Below are 18,014 nucleotides of genomic sequence, written 5' to 3' on the forward strand. Positions count from 1 at the left end.
GACTTTAAGCTGTAAAGTAGAGTCGAGGCCTAGTCTGTGAAGTAGAGCCGAGGCCTAGTCTGTAGGCTGTAAATTAGAGCTGAGGCCAATCTGTGGGCTGTAAAGTAGAGCTGAGGCCTAGTTTGTAGGCTTTAAAGTAGAGACGAGGTCTAGTCTGTCGGCCTTGGCTTGGGCTAGTATTTAAATGTGAGCTGAGGCCTCCGCCCTGTATATCCATTCCTTGGCCCCGGCCTGACTCTGTGGGTTGTCTGGTAATGGCCGCCTTGGTGGTTTCAGTTGCTCGGTTGATGACGTCATTATTTGGCGCTCCCTTCAGAGCTTTTGCTGGTGACAGCGCATGATCTGCCTTTCTATTGGATGCTGCTGGAGTCTTCAGAGCTTCTGCTGGTGATGTATAATTTGGGTGCCACTTTTTGTGTTTAATCATTATTTTAGGTATGAAAGGTGTGCTTTTGGGGGGGGGAATTATGCAAGATCCCTCCCTAATGGGCAAGGTACGCTTCGTCCTAATTTGATGCAATTCGGTTCAGCGGTTACGGTGAAGGGCTGGGACATCCGCACACACAGTGGGAACATTTTTATATATATAGAAGATTGGATGGGGCAAAGAGGACAGTGAGGAGAGAAGAGGTCACAAGACTTCCGGTCTACCGCCAGCGCTGACTGGCGAGGAATCCTCGAGGTCCGAGGTTCCTGGCACTGTGAGGGAGGGGGGAGCTGCGAGAGCGACGTGGACCCCCAAAAGAACCCCAGATTGAGCTTTCTGGGGGCTTGAGAGCTCGGCAGCGCCCAGAAGCGAATCCGCCACTCCCCGGTAAGCTCTTTTAAGAGCCCCAAGAGCGAGCGGAGTAGAGTCGCGGGCGCCATTTTTGAGTTAATCGCTACTCTCACAGAGCGAAGCTCCAAGCCGGCAGTGGTGGATTTTCCCTAATACAAAGAGATTCGAGGACATTGGACACCGTGAGTAAAATAAAAGGATTCTTAAAATTTGAATTAATTGGAAAGAATTGGCCACGGGAAGAGATTAAAAAAGGAAGTCAATCTCCCCCATTGAGAGAACTGAGACGCAGTTAATTTGCCTGAAGCTGGAAAGATTGACAGGAACCTTTCAGTTTCCAAAGATTGGACTTAAAACCTTCCCCCTGAGGCAGGGTAAAGGGGAGAAGGGCTAAACTCAGTAAAATCCCTGTAAAAAATTCTATTTTGGACTGGGGAAAGTCCCCCTGGAAGCTGGAGTTGGGTCCCTGGAGGGATCAGTGAGCCGCCATTATGACATCACAATAGGAAGGAATTTGTGACCTCTTTGAGGTCTGGAACTATCAACATTGAAGAGAGCGCAAAATATATGGCTGTGAAAAACAAGTTTGATAATGCTCTTTTCATAAATGGACATAAGAGTTTTAAGGTGTGAAGAAGAATTAAAAATGCGAGTTTGCAACCAGTTCAGACATAATTTCTGTTTTTGAAGATTGGAAATATGAACTGCGCCATTTCCTGCATTGGAATCTGTGCTGTTCCCATGAAACCTAAGATGAGCAAGATGTCAGTAGACATAATATCATCTGACTTCGTAGACTTTCAAGAGCAACTCCTGAGATTACTTTGGGATTTAAGATGCGAAGTGCACCAGAATTCAATACCAATTGGAAAAATAAATCAGAACTGTGTGGAAACTGAAAAAGGACTAACTTTAACAGAGATTGCTGACAAGAAAGACGAACAACCATCAGGCCTGGACAATGCAATTGAACGTAAAGAAGAAGAGGAAAGTGCATGGAACATTGTGCCCCCTGTGAGAGGGGGGGGGACAAGACTCATGCTCGATTTCAAAGAAGAACCAGTGTGGAATAATGCCCCCCCCCAGTGAGAGAGGGAGGGCAGGATCCATACTGGGGTCAGAATCTATGGGGATTAAAAATTGTGATAGGGCTGAAAAGTGGAAACATAGTTGGATGGCATTGTGTATCTGCTAGAGAATTGTGGGGGGGCAGCAGGGGACGAAGAAGGAAGAGTGGTGGACAGGCCATTTGCGAAGCCAGTTGCTCACTTCCCCTATTTTTCCCCTAGATTGCTAGTCCCACTCACAAATTTACTTCCTAGGGAATTTCTTTTAAATCTCTTTAAGTCGGTTGTGGAGGTGTTCTCTCAGTGTACCAGTACAAATCCACATTTCCTACACATCCTCTCTCTGTTGGAAAGGAGCCTCAGAAGAGCATCTTGCCAAAGCAAACACACACAAAAAAGTGGATCTGGCACTGAATGGGTGCAATCATCTCTTAAAAATAAATAAATAGAGGAACACTCTGATCACAAAAGAGAGGGATGGAAAATGACCTAGGGGGAAAGAACACTGTCACCATTCTTCCCAGGTCAACTATACAAAAAATTGTGTAAACAACAACAACAAGAAGAAGAACAACAACAAGAAGAAGTGGCATTCAAACAGATAAAAAGGTATGGTGTGGATTACACCTGCATTTCATTTTTCCTTCTGTTTTTGCTGCAGACTATGCTGTTTTGGACACACCTTCAGCAAGTGAAACAATAACTGTTCTTTGGTGTAACGTTTGCACAGCAATGGAACCAATTTGCAAGCAGACTCAGCACATTAAGTTCTAAACTCAAGGGGAGCAAGTTTTTACAGCAGAAGCCAGCTGTGGATTGTACTGATGGACCTATGACATCACAAAACACACCCTGTTCACTATGCCTGGTTTATAGTAATTTAGAACAATTGTTTTTAACATATCAGTTTAAATACTATTACAGAAATTTGAAGTTTAAGCATGAAATTACAGATGAACATATAAATGGAAGGGGGGAGAGATACATGGCTGAAGCAGCAATTGTTATGCTGATATATATCTTTTATACAGTAGTTCAAACTGTAAAGCCAGGTGGAAGCTGGACTTGCCCCCACAGCTGAGGAATTCACAAGTCTTTGTTATCTATTGTGTCTGTCTTCACCATATATGCCACAATTTCACTATAAGATTGTCAGCCGTCTTTTAATCAGAATAATGTATCCTTTCTCCATTGCACTACATAGACCAGACAACCCACCCACAGAATTAGGGAGTTACCAAGCAAGGAATTTTTTTAACCATTCTTTTCAAGCTCTGCCTCCTTGCAAAACAGTGTGTCATTTTAAATTTGCATGCATTTAAATGAATTAAAATGCATAATTAGCAGTAGCACTTTCTTTTTCTCCTCAGAGAGGGATGAAAACTCAGAATAGAATAGATATCCTCTATATCTATGGGATCTCATAGGACATTGATCTTCAGCTGTGGAGTTTTGTGACCTGACCAATGTGCCATTGGCCACAGATACAAAAACAACAGCAGAGGGGCAGAAAAGGGAGAAAATAAGGTGGCGAGAAGGAGAAAGATGGAAACAGCAAAGATTTATAATTTCGGATAGAGCAGGCAAGAGTATCAAAAAAGAACTGAGAGAAGGCCCCATGCTGACACTCCGACATATGGAAAGGTTGAAAGTCACAGCCACAGAGTAGTAGGCAAAAAACCTATGTGGTCTAGTGGCTAGGGAGGGGATTAAAGACACCAGCTCAAATCCCTGTTCAGTCACAGACTAGCTAAGCGGCCTTTGGCAAAGACGCACCTGTCCCCAAACCTCAGTTTTTTCCATCTGGGAATAATTGCAACTCACCTCACAAATATGTTGGGAAGGCAAAACAGACGAAAACTGCAAAATTCTTTGCACATACAAAGCACTCTGTAATCCGTTGATAATAATAGCAGCATTACCACCACCATGGATTGAACAATAGTTTCAAGCCTTTTACTATTGTAGCAAGGAGTAAAGAGAACTGTAGTTTCAGTGGAGATCTGTGCCTTCAGAGTATTACCACTAGCAGTGCACAAAGGTCAGCTTCAGAGTCACACCAGGTGCCCTTGCTCTACCAAGGATCACAAATGTGAATAGGAAAGCTTTTTAAAGACACAGAACGCATAAGATGCAAATGCCCCACAGTTCCATGAAACCCCACAGGTGTCCATCATCTTTTAAAAAGAAAAAGCAAGCCAGCTCTCCACCATGACTAATAGGACTAGAGAGGCAATAATAATTGTTTCTCGGTAGAAGCAACCAAGCAAGAGTAAAAGAACCGACTCATGGCTGCGTAATGTCAATTACATATTCTGACATCCTTTAGCCACCCTATCATTTTAAATAGTGTAAACTGCCATGTGATCCTCAGATGAAGTGCAGTACTGTATATAAATTTAATTTAATCATCATCATCTTCTTCATCATCATCTTCTTCTTGTTCAACTCCAGCTCCCCCATCAGCCCCTGCCCTAATGGGCATACTCAGGAATTATGGTAGTCATAACATCTTGGGGGCCACAGGTTATAATTTACACAATTGTTATGCTTGCATTAAGCCACTTTACTCTGGAGTGTGTGAGAGCGAGTGAGAGAGAGGTTTTGCCAGAATGAAACCAATTTCCTCACAAATATGGTATCTGAATAGTTTGCTACAAGCGGAGTTGTATCCCTGTGCCCCATTCAACCCATTTTTGAAGGTTTGAGGCAGCGTAGATTCTGATCAAGGTCAGAAAACCCATTTCCCATGAGTGCAGCTGGATCCAGGCAGGAAAACAAAAGAAAACTGTGTGAATAATCCCTTCAAATCCCCTTAGAGGGCCACTTCATTTCCTGCAAAGAAGGCCCATATAAGTAGGCAACAGAATGACACTCGTAGGTAGAGTGTCGTAAGTTCCAATCTGATGTGCGTGATGTATTTCAAATACATGTACACAGACTGTAAGTACTTTGGGAAGATGTTTATTCTTACTGAACTGTCTCCCCATTAATGAAGAGGCACCCACACAATATCCTCCCATCTCAATTTCCCCCCAGACCTTCCCACACTTTAAATACGTTTTTACTGAATCATTGTAAAGTCAGAATAGGAAAAGCCTTGCATTTAAAAGAAGAAATGCCTGGGATGACATTGGGCCCACATTTTGTTCTGATGCAGATAAGCTTGATGTTGTGTCAAAAGCAAGTGTTATCCCACATTATACAGTCCATTTCCCCATCACTTTCCTTATTGCAAAATAGGGGGGGGGGCTGAAGCAGATTGTGTAAGAACTCCCAATGAACTATAATTGTGCAGCATGAATTTGCCAGTATGTAATTGAATCTCACCTGAAAATAGCAACAGTCTGGAAGTGCCCTTTATCCCTAATGATTGTATAAGAGAAAGCAGCAGGCCCAGTCCCCTCACTAAAGATTTTTTTAAATTGTTTTGATTGAAAGATTTTATGGATAACAAAGGTACATATCACCAGAGCTTTTTTCAGCTGGAATTTAGCGTAACTCCATTCCAGCACCTCTCTGGTGGGTGCCAATGCCATTGCCATTACAAAAGAAGAAGGGAGCCGTTCAGTGAATTCTGGCACCTCTTTTTCTAGGAAAATAGCACTGCATGTAACATCTCTGTTTTCAGTTCATAGAGTCCTATCTATAGGTCAGTTACATTTGGGGGGAGACGTTGGTATCATCATAGGCATTGTGAGGTTGAGGGGGGAAGAAAGATGTGAGGAGAGAGAAGCGGGGTAATGATTTTCCTTCTTCTGCATAGTGTATGTATAGGGCTTTTATGTCAGTGTCAAATGGGTAGGTTCTTCATCTGCTCATTCTCCTCTCACAAAGTTGTATGATCCTGCTCCTTCCTTCTTTCCCATACTGTAGGTGCCACCAAAATGGCACAAGTTTCCCTTTAATTTGCTCCCCACCCTGCCCACAATACATTGTTTGAGGTAATGAATTCTCTCTGGTTTATGGTCAGGTCAGCCAGGAAAACTACTTACTTGCTTGCTTGCTTATTACATTTATATACCACCTTTGCTCCCAAAGTGTTCTCATCCCCATTTTATCCTCACAACAATCCTGTGAAGTAGGTTAGGCTGTAGTGAGCTTCATGGCTGAGAAGAGATTCAAACCCTGGTTTCCTAGGTTACATTCCAACACTCTAACCATTACAAGACCCCAGAGCCGTTTTTGTACTATTTCTGTTAACGTTCAAACAGAATTAAAGGTATTTGTAATGTGAACAAGGACTCTGGGTAACACACCTGCAGGTGGGGGGAATGCCCAATCGGCAGAATACAATTTAACAAACGCATGCAGAGAATACTCTGATATGGCCACTCAAAACCTCAACAGTCTTGACCTTCTCAGGGCTGGGACATACACTCCCGCAAATAAGTCTCAATCAGCAGACAAGCAATACCCTGTTTCTCATATTTTAAGACATACCCATAAAATAAGCCATAGCAGGATTTTTAAGCATTCAAGGAATATAAGCCATACCCCAAAAATAAGACATAGTGATAGGCGCAGCAGCAATGCCGGCTGCCGGCAGGAGGAGGAGAAAAAAAATAAGACACCCCCTGAAAATAAGCCATATGTGGGATGCAAAGGGTTAAGTGCAGTCAAGTCACAACAATCCCTAGATAGTCCACTTGGAGGACTGAGGAGGAGGATATGACTAAGCGTAGTTTCCTCTTCCTTCACATGCAAATGAGTTGAGGAAGTGGCAGATAAATCCTGAAGGAAACAGCCATTTCCCCTCTCTTGGACCAGACCTCTTGGACTACACACATCTTAGTGAGTCTCTCCCTCAAGGCCTCCAGCCTAGAGAGAGAGATGAGATGGAGTCTCACTTCTTATAAGTGAACTTCACAATGTATATATTACCTTTTAACTAAGCAAGTCTACCTCTTGAGTGTGCTGTACCTCGAGATGCTTGTAAGTAAACATCTTTTATACTTTTAAGAGCATTGTGTTGTGTCTTTTCTTTTAAGAGGGAAAAAGGGGAAATACCAGGAAAATACACTTTATTTTAGTGGCTTAAATCAAGCCTGCGCAAACGTTCTTCTGCTGTGTATTTTGCAAAAGGGGAATGTTTTACTCTGCTAAAGTTTTGTGCTTGCTAGCGCAAGCGGGGATAGGATATATCAAACAATATCTCCTCATCCACATTCCTGAACATTCCCACATAGGGTTATTGCGGCCCAGAGTTGCGTATTTTGTGTATTTTTGAAGGATTGATTTGGATTGTGATTTTGAACTCTGTAGGATTTTTCCAGTTAGGATTTCCTGGTTGAGCACATGGTCTCTTTGTTCTGCAGTGTGCTTGGGGGATTAACTACCCCTCCCCTCCCTCAGAGTTTACAGCACTGAGAAAGCTCAGAGGTAGTGAAGATATTTTTGAGATTTTGAATTTGATTTTTGAAAGATTTTTGAATTTTGGAAATTTTTGAAGTTTTAAGATGGCAAGCTCCAGTTTTGATAGTGAGGCAAGACCAAGTTTTATGCTGCTGGATGACAATAATTTTGTGCAGTGGAAGCAGCGCGTTTTAGTTTATCTTGCTGCTAGGCGTGTTCTGCAGGCCATTAAGGAAGAAAAGCCTACAGGAACCGATGCAGAAGCTTTAGCTAAGATAGAAGCTTGGAGTATTAAAAATGATGAAGCCAAGCACATAATTTTGAGCAGTTTGAGGAATGAGCATCTATCAATGATAAATTTTGAAGATGATGCATCTAAGATCCTAGAGGACATTGAACGCATTTATGCACAATCTACAGAGAGTTCCTATAGATACTTGTTGGATAAGTTACTCAAGTTGAAGATGAATTCTAGAGAAGAGTTTACAGAGCATTTTAAGAATTTTTCTGAGATTGTTCAAAGAATTGCCCTTACTCCCAGAGCCTTTGATGATGTGACTAAAGTAACGTTTATGCTTGCATCATTGGGACCTACGTTTGCTCCATTTAAAAGTATAATGGATCACACAAAGGATTTAACTTTTAATGAGCTTATCAACCATTTAAGAGAGGAATGCAGAGATAGCCTTGATTCTCAAGAAAGGAATCCAAGGAGGAAGGATAGCAGCTATGCATCCAAGCATTTTGGAAAGTCCAGACAGACATCTAGAGAAATAATTTGTTTTAAATGCAATGGGAAAAACCACATAGCAAGGAACTGCAAGAGTCAAAATGGGGATAAAGTTGAATCCCACCCCTCAAAACCACAAGGTGTTAAGAAGGGGAGTCATGAGCAAACCATGTTGATGCAGGAGAGGAGTTTAGCTGTCCAGGATTGTGAAAATAAGCGCAATAAGTGGATTCTTGACAGTGGAGCGAGTTCTCATTTCTGTTATGAAAAGGAGTATTTTAATGAGATTAATGGGGATGAAACCTCTGAAATTGAGATTGCTGATGGCAACATTGTAAAGGCAATTGGTTCAGGAACTGTGAATTTGAAATTCAACGTAGATCATGAAACAATTAATACTAAGATAACTGAAGTTAAGTTTGCACCAAAGCTTAATTGCAACTTACTCAGCGTGTCCAGTTTGGACAGGAAAGGTTTTAAAATTACATTTGAAAAAGGACAATGTATTGTGACTAAGCATGATGAAGTTTATGTTCAAGGCACACTAAAGGATGGTGTATATGAGCTTAATGTTTCAGAGAACCAGCAGAACCAGTCTGCAAAGGTGGCGCAACCAAGTCAAAAGGACGAAGGAAGTCTGGAACTCTGGCACAAGAGACTTGGACACAGAGACACCAACGTTATTCTGGAACTACAGAAAGGTGATCTTGTGAGAGGTCTGCAGGTAAAGCAAAGCAACACAAATACACCAACATCAAAATGTATAACTTGTGTTAGTGAGAAAGCAACTAAACCTTCTTTCCCACGTTGTGCAGAGAAGAGAAGCACTAAAGTATTGGACATTGTCCATACAGATCTATGTGGACCAATGAATGTGTCTTCTCTAGGAGGTAATAAATATATTTTGATATTTTTGGACGATTTCTCGAGATTCTGCGTAGCCTACTTTATCAAGGAGAAGAGTGAGACAGTGGAATTGTTCAGGGACTATCTTAACATGGTCAAGAACAAGTTCCAGCGAGCCCCTTCCATTTTAATGTCCGATAATGGTGGGGAATTTTGTTCACATGAGATGCAGGCCGTCATGGCTAGAGAAGGCATATCACACGTGACCACAGTTGCCTACACACCCCAACAAAACTCAATTGCAGAGAGGAAATTTAGATCCATTTTGGAAATGACAAGGTGCATGCTAAAGGAAGCTAACTTGTCACACAGGCTGTGGGGTGAAGCGGCTCGTTGCTCAGTCTATCTTCAGAACAGACTGCCCACAAAAGGCGCAGAGCGCACACCATTTGAACTTTGGCATGGAAAAGCCCCAAATTTGTCACATATACGTGTATTTGGAAGTTTGTGCTACTATCATGTGCCCAAGGAGCACAGACACAAACTTGATTCCAGAGCGAAGGCAGGGATCCTAGTTGGGTACGCTTCTGGAGGAAAAGGATATAGAGTCTTGGATCCGCAAACTGGCAAGACAAGTTCGCAGCATGTAATTTACTTCGATGAGCAAGGCAAAGTTGATACAAAGGACACTGCCATTGATTGTTCCAAGGAGCCACAGGATGAGGAATTTGTGATTTTTCCTTTTGAACCAATACAAAGTACTAATCCAACTTCTAGTGTCGTAGCACCCCCTATAGGTGACACCCGAGAAGACGTGGAGGTCCAGGCCCCTGGCAGCACCAGAGACGAAGATGATGACGAGCAGCTGTATGGGGATATGCCACTGCTGGAGGAGGATGAGGAAGCTGATGCGGTCGAAAGACCAGAGGTCAGACGCTCATCCAGAACCAACAGAGGTGTTCCACCATTACGGCTGTCCTACCTTACAAGGTCGGCGTCTCCACAGGAACCTTCCAAATGGGAAGAGATAGAGAGGATGCCACCAGATGAAGCCAGTCTCTGGAGGAAAGCTGCTCAGGAGGAGATAGATGCACTTCATCGGAACAGGACCTGGACACTCACAGAACTACCTCCTGGTAAGGAAGCAATTGGAAGTAAATGGGTGTTCAAGGTTAAAAAGGGTTCAGAAGGGGAGGTGCAACGCTACAAAGCTAGGCTTGTGGCACAAGGTTTTTCCCAGAAGTATGGAGAGGATTACGATCAAGTGTTTGCACCGACAGTTCGATACAGCAGTGTCAGACTACTTTTAAGTATTGCAGCATCTAAGCAAATGTCAGTTTACCATATTGACATTGCGACAGCCTTTCTTCACGGCGAAATTTCTGAGCAGATTTATATGAAGCAGCCCAAAGGTTTCATTAAACCAAATGAGGCACATCTAGTGTGCAAGCTGCAGAAAGGACTTTATGGTTTGAAGCAAGCAGCGAGGGCTTGGAACCAGAAACTCCATGAGATGCTGGTGCAGCTTGGGTACAAGCAAGGGACTGCTGATAAGTGCTTGTACACCAAACAAAGGAATGGACAGTTTTCGTACATTTTAGCCTTTGTTGACGACCTTTTAATTTCTACGTCAAATGAGAAAGACTATAAAGACATAGTCAAACACCTCAACAGGGAAGTAGAGGTCAAGGAACTTGGAAAAGTGAAATACTACTTGGGAATTCAAGTTGAGAGAGAAGAGGATGGATCGTTCTTACTCAGCCAAAGGCAAAAGATAACTGAACTGATTGAAAGCATGCAGATGCAGGACGCACACCCAGTTGCGACACCGATGGCCACAGACTTCTTGAAGAATCAACAAGGTTCGAAGTTGCTGCCAAACAACACGCAATACAGGTCAGCGATTGGCAAACTTTTGTATTTGGTTACCACATGCAGACCTGACCTGGCAAGTGCAGTGGGGATCCTAAGTAGGAAAGTAAGTTGTCCCACTGAGCATGATTGGGCTGGAGTTAAGAGGGTTGTTCGTTATCTAAAGGGAACCATGGACTGTAAATTAAAACTGCCAGCTGTCAGAGACCCTAAACTGCTTGGGTACACTGATGCGGATTGGGCTGGGGACAATAAGGATTATAAATCCACAAGTGGCTATGTTTTTATGTATGGGGACGGAGCTATTGCATGGGGCAGCTATAAACAGAAATGTGTAGCTTTATCGTCCACAGAATCTGAGTACATTGCGGCTTCGGAAGCTTGCAGAGAGATCCCCTGGCTGGATCAGCTCCTGAAGGACTTTGGCGTGCCAAGAACGGGACCTGTCAGCTTGATGGAGGACAATCAGAGCAGTATGAAGCTGACACAAAGTGAAAAGTTCCTTGCACGCACCAAACACATTGGGGTCAGGTACCACTACATACGCCAGGTGATCGAGGATGGACTTGTTGAAATGTGTTACTGCAACACTGACCAGATGACTGCAGATGTCCTAACAAAGCCCCTGCCAAGAGAGAAGTTCCAGGATCTTCGTGGCAAGCTGGGACTCTTGGGTGGTTGATTAAAGTTATTTATGTATGTTTTTGTGTATGCTGTGAATTGCCTGAGAAGGGGTTTGTGGGATGCAAAGGGTTAAGTGCAGTCAAGTCACAACAATCCCTAGATAGTCCACTTGGAGGACTGAGGAGGAGGATATGACTAAGCGTAGTTTCCTCTTCCTTCACATGCAAATGAGTTGAGGAAGTGGCAGATAAATCCTGAAGGAAACAGCCATTTCCCCTCTCTTGGACCAGACCTCTTGGACTACACACATCTTAGTGAGTCTCTCCCTCAAGGCCTCCAGCCTAGAGAGAGAGATGAGATGGAGTCTCACTTCTTATAAGTGAACTTCACAATGTATATATTACCTTTTAACTAAGCAAGTCTACCTCTTGAGTGTGCTGTACCTCGAGATGCTTGTAAGTAAACATCTTTTATACTTTTAAGAGCATTGTGTTGTGTCTTTTCTTTTAAGAGGGAAAAAGGGGAAATACCAGGAAAATACACTTTATTTTAGTGGCTTAAATCAAGCCTGCGCAAACGTTCTTCTGCTGTGTATTTTGCAAAAGGGGAATGTTTTACTCTGCTAAAGTTTTGTGCTTGCTAGCGCAAGCGGGGATAGGATATATCAAACAATATCTCCTCATCCACATTCCTGAACATTCCCACACCATAGTGTGTTTTTTGAGGAAAAATAAATATAAGACGGTGTCTTATTTTTGGAGAAACACGGCACATATGTTCCTGGATAACTCAAACAAAGCCAACAAGATTCAGGGAGTTGTAAATCAGAACTGGGTCTGAGATGCATCCGCAGAATTTGTTGTTGCACTTTAAGTCCCTCCTCCTCCTCCTTCTCCAAGCCATATCTGTTTTCCTGCCATAATTGACTCCTTCTCCTCTTTCCCAGCTTTAACACTGCTTTGCAGTTGTGTCAACCAGCAGGTGCTGCATTGGCATCAATGTAGGGGAATGTTGACCTCAGGGAAACATAAACCTTAACCGTACAGTGCAGATTATTGGTTCTACCATGACCAAAGCCTAGTGTGACCTCATCTGTCCAGTACAGAATCATCCCTGGGCATCTGGGAAATAAAGCAGGATAGTCATATGTGGCCCCTCTGGAAAGACTGATAGGATTGTCACCTGATTTTACTGGCCCCACTCCTGTATCTTGAAAAGTAACTGGGCAAAAAGAAATCCAGCAAACAAAGCCATTCCTGCTTTTTATTGTAACCACAGTTAGTATTTATACAGCACTAGCATATAGTGTCAAAAACCATGCACCAATTCGCATTGCAGATTAGCAGGCAGTGGCTGACAAAGTGTGACTTTTCTAAGGTAATCAGACTAGTTAAAGAACTAAAGAACACCACCTGCATGGGCTATGAAGAAGAACTAGGTATTTTAAATGCAACTACACATTTAACATCATTTCTAGTTTGGACCTTCACCACTAGACTACTCTACCTTCATGTCAGAATAGCCCTTCCTTCCCAGGTCCTAAGGATGCTCCACAGACCTCATCTCCTATCAGGTTGTTAAAGACCAGAAGTTGCACACACTGAATCTCGTGGTTTAGAGTAGGTCACCAGATAAGTTTCCTTGAGGTAGAGCAACTTCAAGCACTCTCAACTTCAAATGGCTATAAGAATCTGCTTTAGCAAGAACCCCTTTTTCTCTCTATAGAACCATGTGTTAGACCAAGATTTCACATTCTGGTCAAGATGTGCATAAGGAAAGCAACTCATAGGGGCTTTAGAATTTATGTATCTGCCTAACATGTCTGCCTAATGAATTTTGGAGCAGGCTCATTGAGCAAGGCAGTTCTTATGTATCACAAACCATCTGAAAGGATGGCAGGCAGACACAAACTTGAGTCACATCCTCAGAGATCATTTTCTGGTTTAAAAAGCCTATTCATCTGCGTCCATCTCTAGACACCTCTTCAGAATACAGGGAAGGAAAAAGTAATGCTAGAGGTAACCACACACACAGAGGTCACCTTTCTATTCTTCCAGACAAAGCTCAGCAAAACTCAAAAGCTTCACCAAAATAGCTTGGGAAAGGGCTATGGATCAGTGGGAGAATCATAAAATTGTAGAGTTGGAAGGGAACCCTGAGGGTCATCTAGTCTAATCCCTCCTGCAAAACATGAATCTCAACTAAAGCATCTATGACAGATGGCCATCCAACCTCTGCTTAAAAACCTCCAATGAGGTTTGTATTTGTAGATAAAGTTCCCAGGTTCAATTCCTGGCATTTCCAGGTTAGGTTGAGACTGTCCCGTCTGAAACCCTAGAGAGCTGTCAGTCAGTTTAGACAATACTGAGCTAGATAGACCAATGGTCTGACTTGGTACAAGTCATTCCTACCTCACTGCAATGAAACACACCGTTTCTGTCATCCTATTTCATTTATTAGGACTGATATTGCACAGCTGGTCTGCTTGCTACAGCTACGTTCTTTCTTCATCACATGGCAGTTCCATGTTCACCGTGGCAATCCAAATGGCGGTTTCTACTCATCAGACAAGCCCTTCTACACAATCGGCATGATGACCCAAATAAATGACTGTTGAAAAATGGGGTCTTGTGCATTAATCCTTATTACATGGCAGCTTTGCTGGGCTATTCCTTTATACCAGGCTTCCTCAACCTCAGCCCTCCAGATGTTTTGAGACAACAATTCCCATCATCCCTGACCACTGGTCCTGCTAGCTAGGGATCATGGGAGATGTAGACCAAAAACATCTGGAGGGCTGAGGTTGAGGAAGCCTGCTTTATACTATGAAATAAAGGGACCAGCGTCCTGAATTATTTACTGTTTACAGCAATAGTTTTGGAAGGATGGAATGTGGGGTACATAGCTGCCAAGCTTTCCCTTTTCTCGCGAGGAAGCCTATTCAGCATAAGGGAAAATCCCTGTAAAAAAGGGATAACTTGGCAGCTATGGTGGGGTAATAAGCAGAGCTGCTTCCATTTCATCCACACTGCTAATAGCATCCAACTCCACTCCTGTCTGGGACAGGAATTGTAGAAGATTCTGGAAGCTTGGCAGGAGGGTACCCACCAGAGTAGAGATAGGAGACAGAGTAAGGCCAGTTCGCCTGGCTGATTCTGAACCTGACAAACAGTTTCAAGGGAAAAGAGAGATACAAATGCCTATAATGAGATTAATTGGCCATCATATGCTAAAGATCAAGCTGCTTCTAGATGGCCTGTTTACTGAGCCTTCATCCTGATTTTTTAAAAGTGAGATTAGACAACTTTGGCTAATTAAGGAGCTTTCATTCTGATTTGTTCGCAGGAAAGTTAAATGGCATTGCATCAAAGAAGGCGTTATCACATTTTCCACTTCATTTTCCCATCACTTTCCATATCACAGAAAGTCTGATCTTTGGAGGAAACAGGTTTGCTGTGCTAGACTTCCTAACCAAATATACTTGTGCAACATGAATTTGGGTAGCATGCGATTTAATCTCACCTGAAAATAGTGACAGCCTGGCTATGCCTCTACTAAGGTTTAGTTAACATGTTATCTACCACCTTGCAACCACCTTCAGCTAAAGAACTGGTGAAAGGGTTGGATATTCTCCCAGATTTTCACTGAATGCTTAGGGGCAAAGTAAGGATTCTAATCCATGTTTGTGGCAGCAGGTATGGCACTAAGTGGGTGTTATATTCTGAATCAGTTAACACAGAGCATACAGGAGTGGTATGAGGTAGAAAGTATTCGGTGCTCCTGGCTCCAATCAGCAGATCTTTGCCCAGCTGGAATTTTCATCCTGCTCAGACAGTCCGCTCCTCACTGGCAAAATGCAAAGGGAGTTTGTGCCCCCAACTGATATTCCAATTCAATGCTCCTTCACCAGAGAGAAGTAAAACCAAAATATACTAGCTGAAAAGAACAGCCAAAAGTGAATAAAGTGGCTGGAGCAACTCTCCTATGAGGCAATGTTATAAGATTTGGGACTATTTAGTTGAGGGGGGAAAGCTGAGTGATAGAGTTGAACAATTACAGTGTTACCTCAGGTTACAGACGCTTCAGGTTACAGACTCTGCTAACCCAGAAATGGTACCTCGGGTTAAGAACTTTGCTTCAGGATGAGAACAGAAATGGTGCTCCGGTGGCGTGGCGGCAGCGGGAGGCCCCATTAGCTAAAGTGGTGCTTCAGGTTAAGAACGGACCTCCAGAATGAATTAAGTTCTTAACCTGAGGTACCACTGTATGCATGGTGTGAAGTAAGTGGATATGGAGAAGTTTTTCCTCCCTCTCTCATAATATAGGGAAGCCAAATGTTTGGAGGTTCAGGACAGACAAAACGAAGTACTTCTTCACACCACAAACAAACTAAAGAATTCACAGGCTGTGGTGATGTGGCTTTAAAAGGAATTAAACAAATCCCTGGAGGATAAGGTTATCAATAGTTACTAGTCACTGTGACTATATTACCTCCAGAGGCAATATGCCTCTCCCTGCCAGTTGCTGGAACTCATGTGAGGGGAGAGGGCTGGTGTTCTCTTGCAGAAGGCTGCACTAGAGAGGCCTATGGCCTGATTCAGCAAGGCTCTCCTTATGTTCTCTCATAGCCCAAACTCTAATGCATTAAACTCCACAGAGGTAGAGAGAAGTGCTGACTGGCAATTCACTGCAATCCAGCCGGACCATGTTGGCTGCCTTGGCAGAAAGGTGGTGGCATAAAAACGCAATATTTGATTGATAATGTTTCTTTTCTTTCCCTATTTAGGGTTGACAGAAGAAACACACAGGCACACACCCCATCGCCAGAATGGAGTTTCTAAAACAAGAAATGCCAAGCCTCGGGCCTGCCAAAAACCTGATACTTTCTGACTTGGAACCTCTTCCTTCTATTTCAGATCATGTAGCCATCTTAATGTGGAGGAAAAGACGCTCTCTGCGCAAGCTCAGAGTCCCTGCCTTCTCCATGAGACCAATTCCCGGATCCAAGCCCTGGCGATACCTGGCTTGACTCAAGCCCTGAAGCCTCCTCACACCAGACCTCACAGATTTTCCACCCATTTTGTAGTGTTCGCCACAGGAAATGTTTCCATGCCTTGTTTGTTGAGGCCATGGGTGAGGGAGCAGGGAGGTGGGGAGAAAAAGAAGGGGGCAGTGTATATCAAGTGCTCCCCCCACCACCACCCGATCTGGGAGCAGCTCCAGCCATATCTAAACTGGGGGAGTTGTTGGTAATCGGAGCAGCCAGCTGCAGCGTGAATGGTGAGTCACGGAAGCCTGGGCCTGGGCCAGGATTTATTCCAGGGTCAGATTCTCAAGGAACATCCTGTGGTGTGGAGCAGGCAAGAGGAGCTGCTCTGTCCTGCCTACTCACCCTCATCATTCCACAATACTTAATTTCTAAAGTAAGGGGTGCAGAGTCGTAAGCTTGGCTGAAATATGTCTTTGTGGCAGACACATTTGCTCCTGATCCCACGAAATGTCCCGGAATTGGCTGCAGTCACTCCAAGGTTTGAGAGAAGGCATACTGCACATGCTTAAAGGCACTCTTTCCTCAAACCTCCACTCCCAACACAGAGCTCCTCTCTCTGAAATTTTAGCAACAACAACAACGATACCAGGAGGTCTAAATTGGGGGGGGGGCGCTCCTAGATAAGAGTGCCCCCCTTTTCCTCAATGGAAGCTTAGTTTGCCTCTCACTTGATCCCAAGGGGGCTTGGGAATGTGGAAGCAATGGACACTCCTGCACTTCCAGTTGACTGTGGGAAAAAGGACATGGACTAGCACCTCTGATCTCTGAAACAGGAAGAGGAAATTAATACCAGCTTTTATTCCCTCAATTCCTGCTTCTCCACAAGTCCCAACTACTCTCTCAGAGATGGGAACAGAAGTCAAGCTTCCTGGATCCCCGCAGCTTCTATTCCAGTTTCACTAAGGACCACAGCCACCATCATTACAGCCGCTCATCAGACCCAAGAGGCCCAATTCCAGTCCCATTAAATCAAAAAAACCAGACAGGAAGCCCAGCTGAAATGGAGCAGAGAACTTGAAAAGGAAAACCCACAGAGCGTCTGGGATAAGGTTACCAGATTTTTTCCCCAATGAATCTGGGGACACTTTTCAACTTCAATGGATTTTGTATGGAGACTGATTTGTAAATCTGGGACTGTCCCCGGGAAACAGGGACGTCTGGTAACCTAAGTCTGAGAATGAATGAAAAGATACAAACCCAACGTTTAGAATAAGAAGAATCAAAGTGCTTCTTACAGGTGTAGGTGCACTAGACCAGCATGTAAAAGGTAAAGGGACCCCTGACCATTAGGTCCAGTCGTGACCGACTCTGGGGTTGCGCGCTCATCTCGCATTATTGGCCGAGGGAGCCGGCGTATAGCTTCCAGGTCATGTGGCCAGCATGACAAAGCCGCTTCTGGCGAACCAGAGCAGCACATGGAAACGCCGTTTACCTTCCCGCTGTAGCGGTTCCTATTTATCTACTTGCATTTTGACATGCTTTCGAACTGCTAGGTTGGCAGGAGCTGGGACCAAGCAACGGGAGCTCACCCCGTCACAGGGATTCGAACCGCCGACCTTGTGGTCAGCAAGCCCTAGGCTCAGTGGTTTAACCACAGCGCCACCTGGGTCCTCAGACCAGCATGTATAACACTCTTAAAAAAATAAAAATCCCCAGCTCTCTCTGAGTTATTTAATACTCTTATTTAATACC

The 18,014-nt window shown here is 43.7% G+C and overlaps 1 protein-coding gene across 9 annotated transcripts in view; it reads right to left on the minus strand.

Moving 5' to 3' along the window:
- ARHGEF25 (Rho guanine nucleotide exchange factor 25) overlaps positions 1–18,014 on the minus strand; it is a 96,875-nt gene that overhangs the window by 49,381 nt on the left and 29,480 nt on the right. The window lies entirely within an intron of this gene.

This window comes from Zootoca vivipara, chromosome 2 (assembly GCF_963506605.1).
Source record: "Zootoca vivipara chromosome 2, rZooViv1.1, whole genome shotgun sequence".
Taxonomy (NCBI): domain Eukaryota; kingdom Metazoa; phylum Chordata; class Lepidosauria; order Squamata; family Lacertidae; genus Zootoca; species Zootoca vivipara.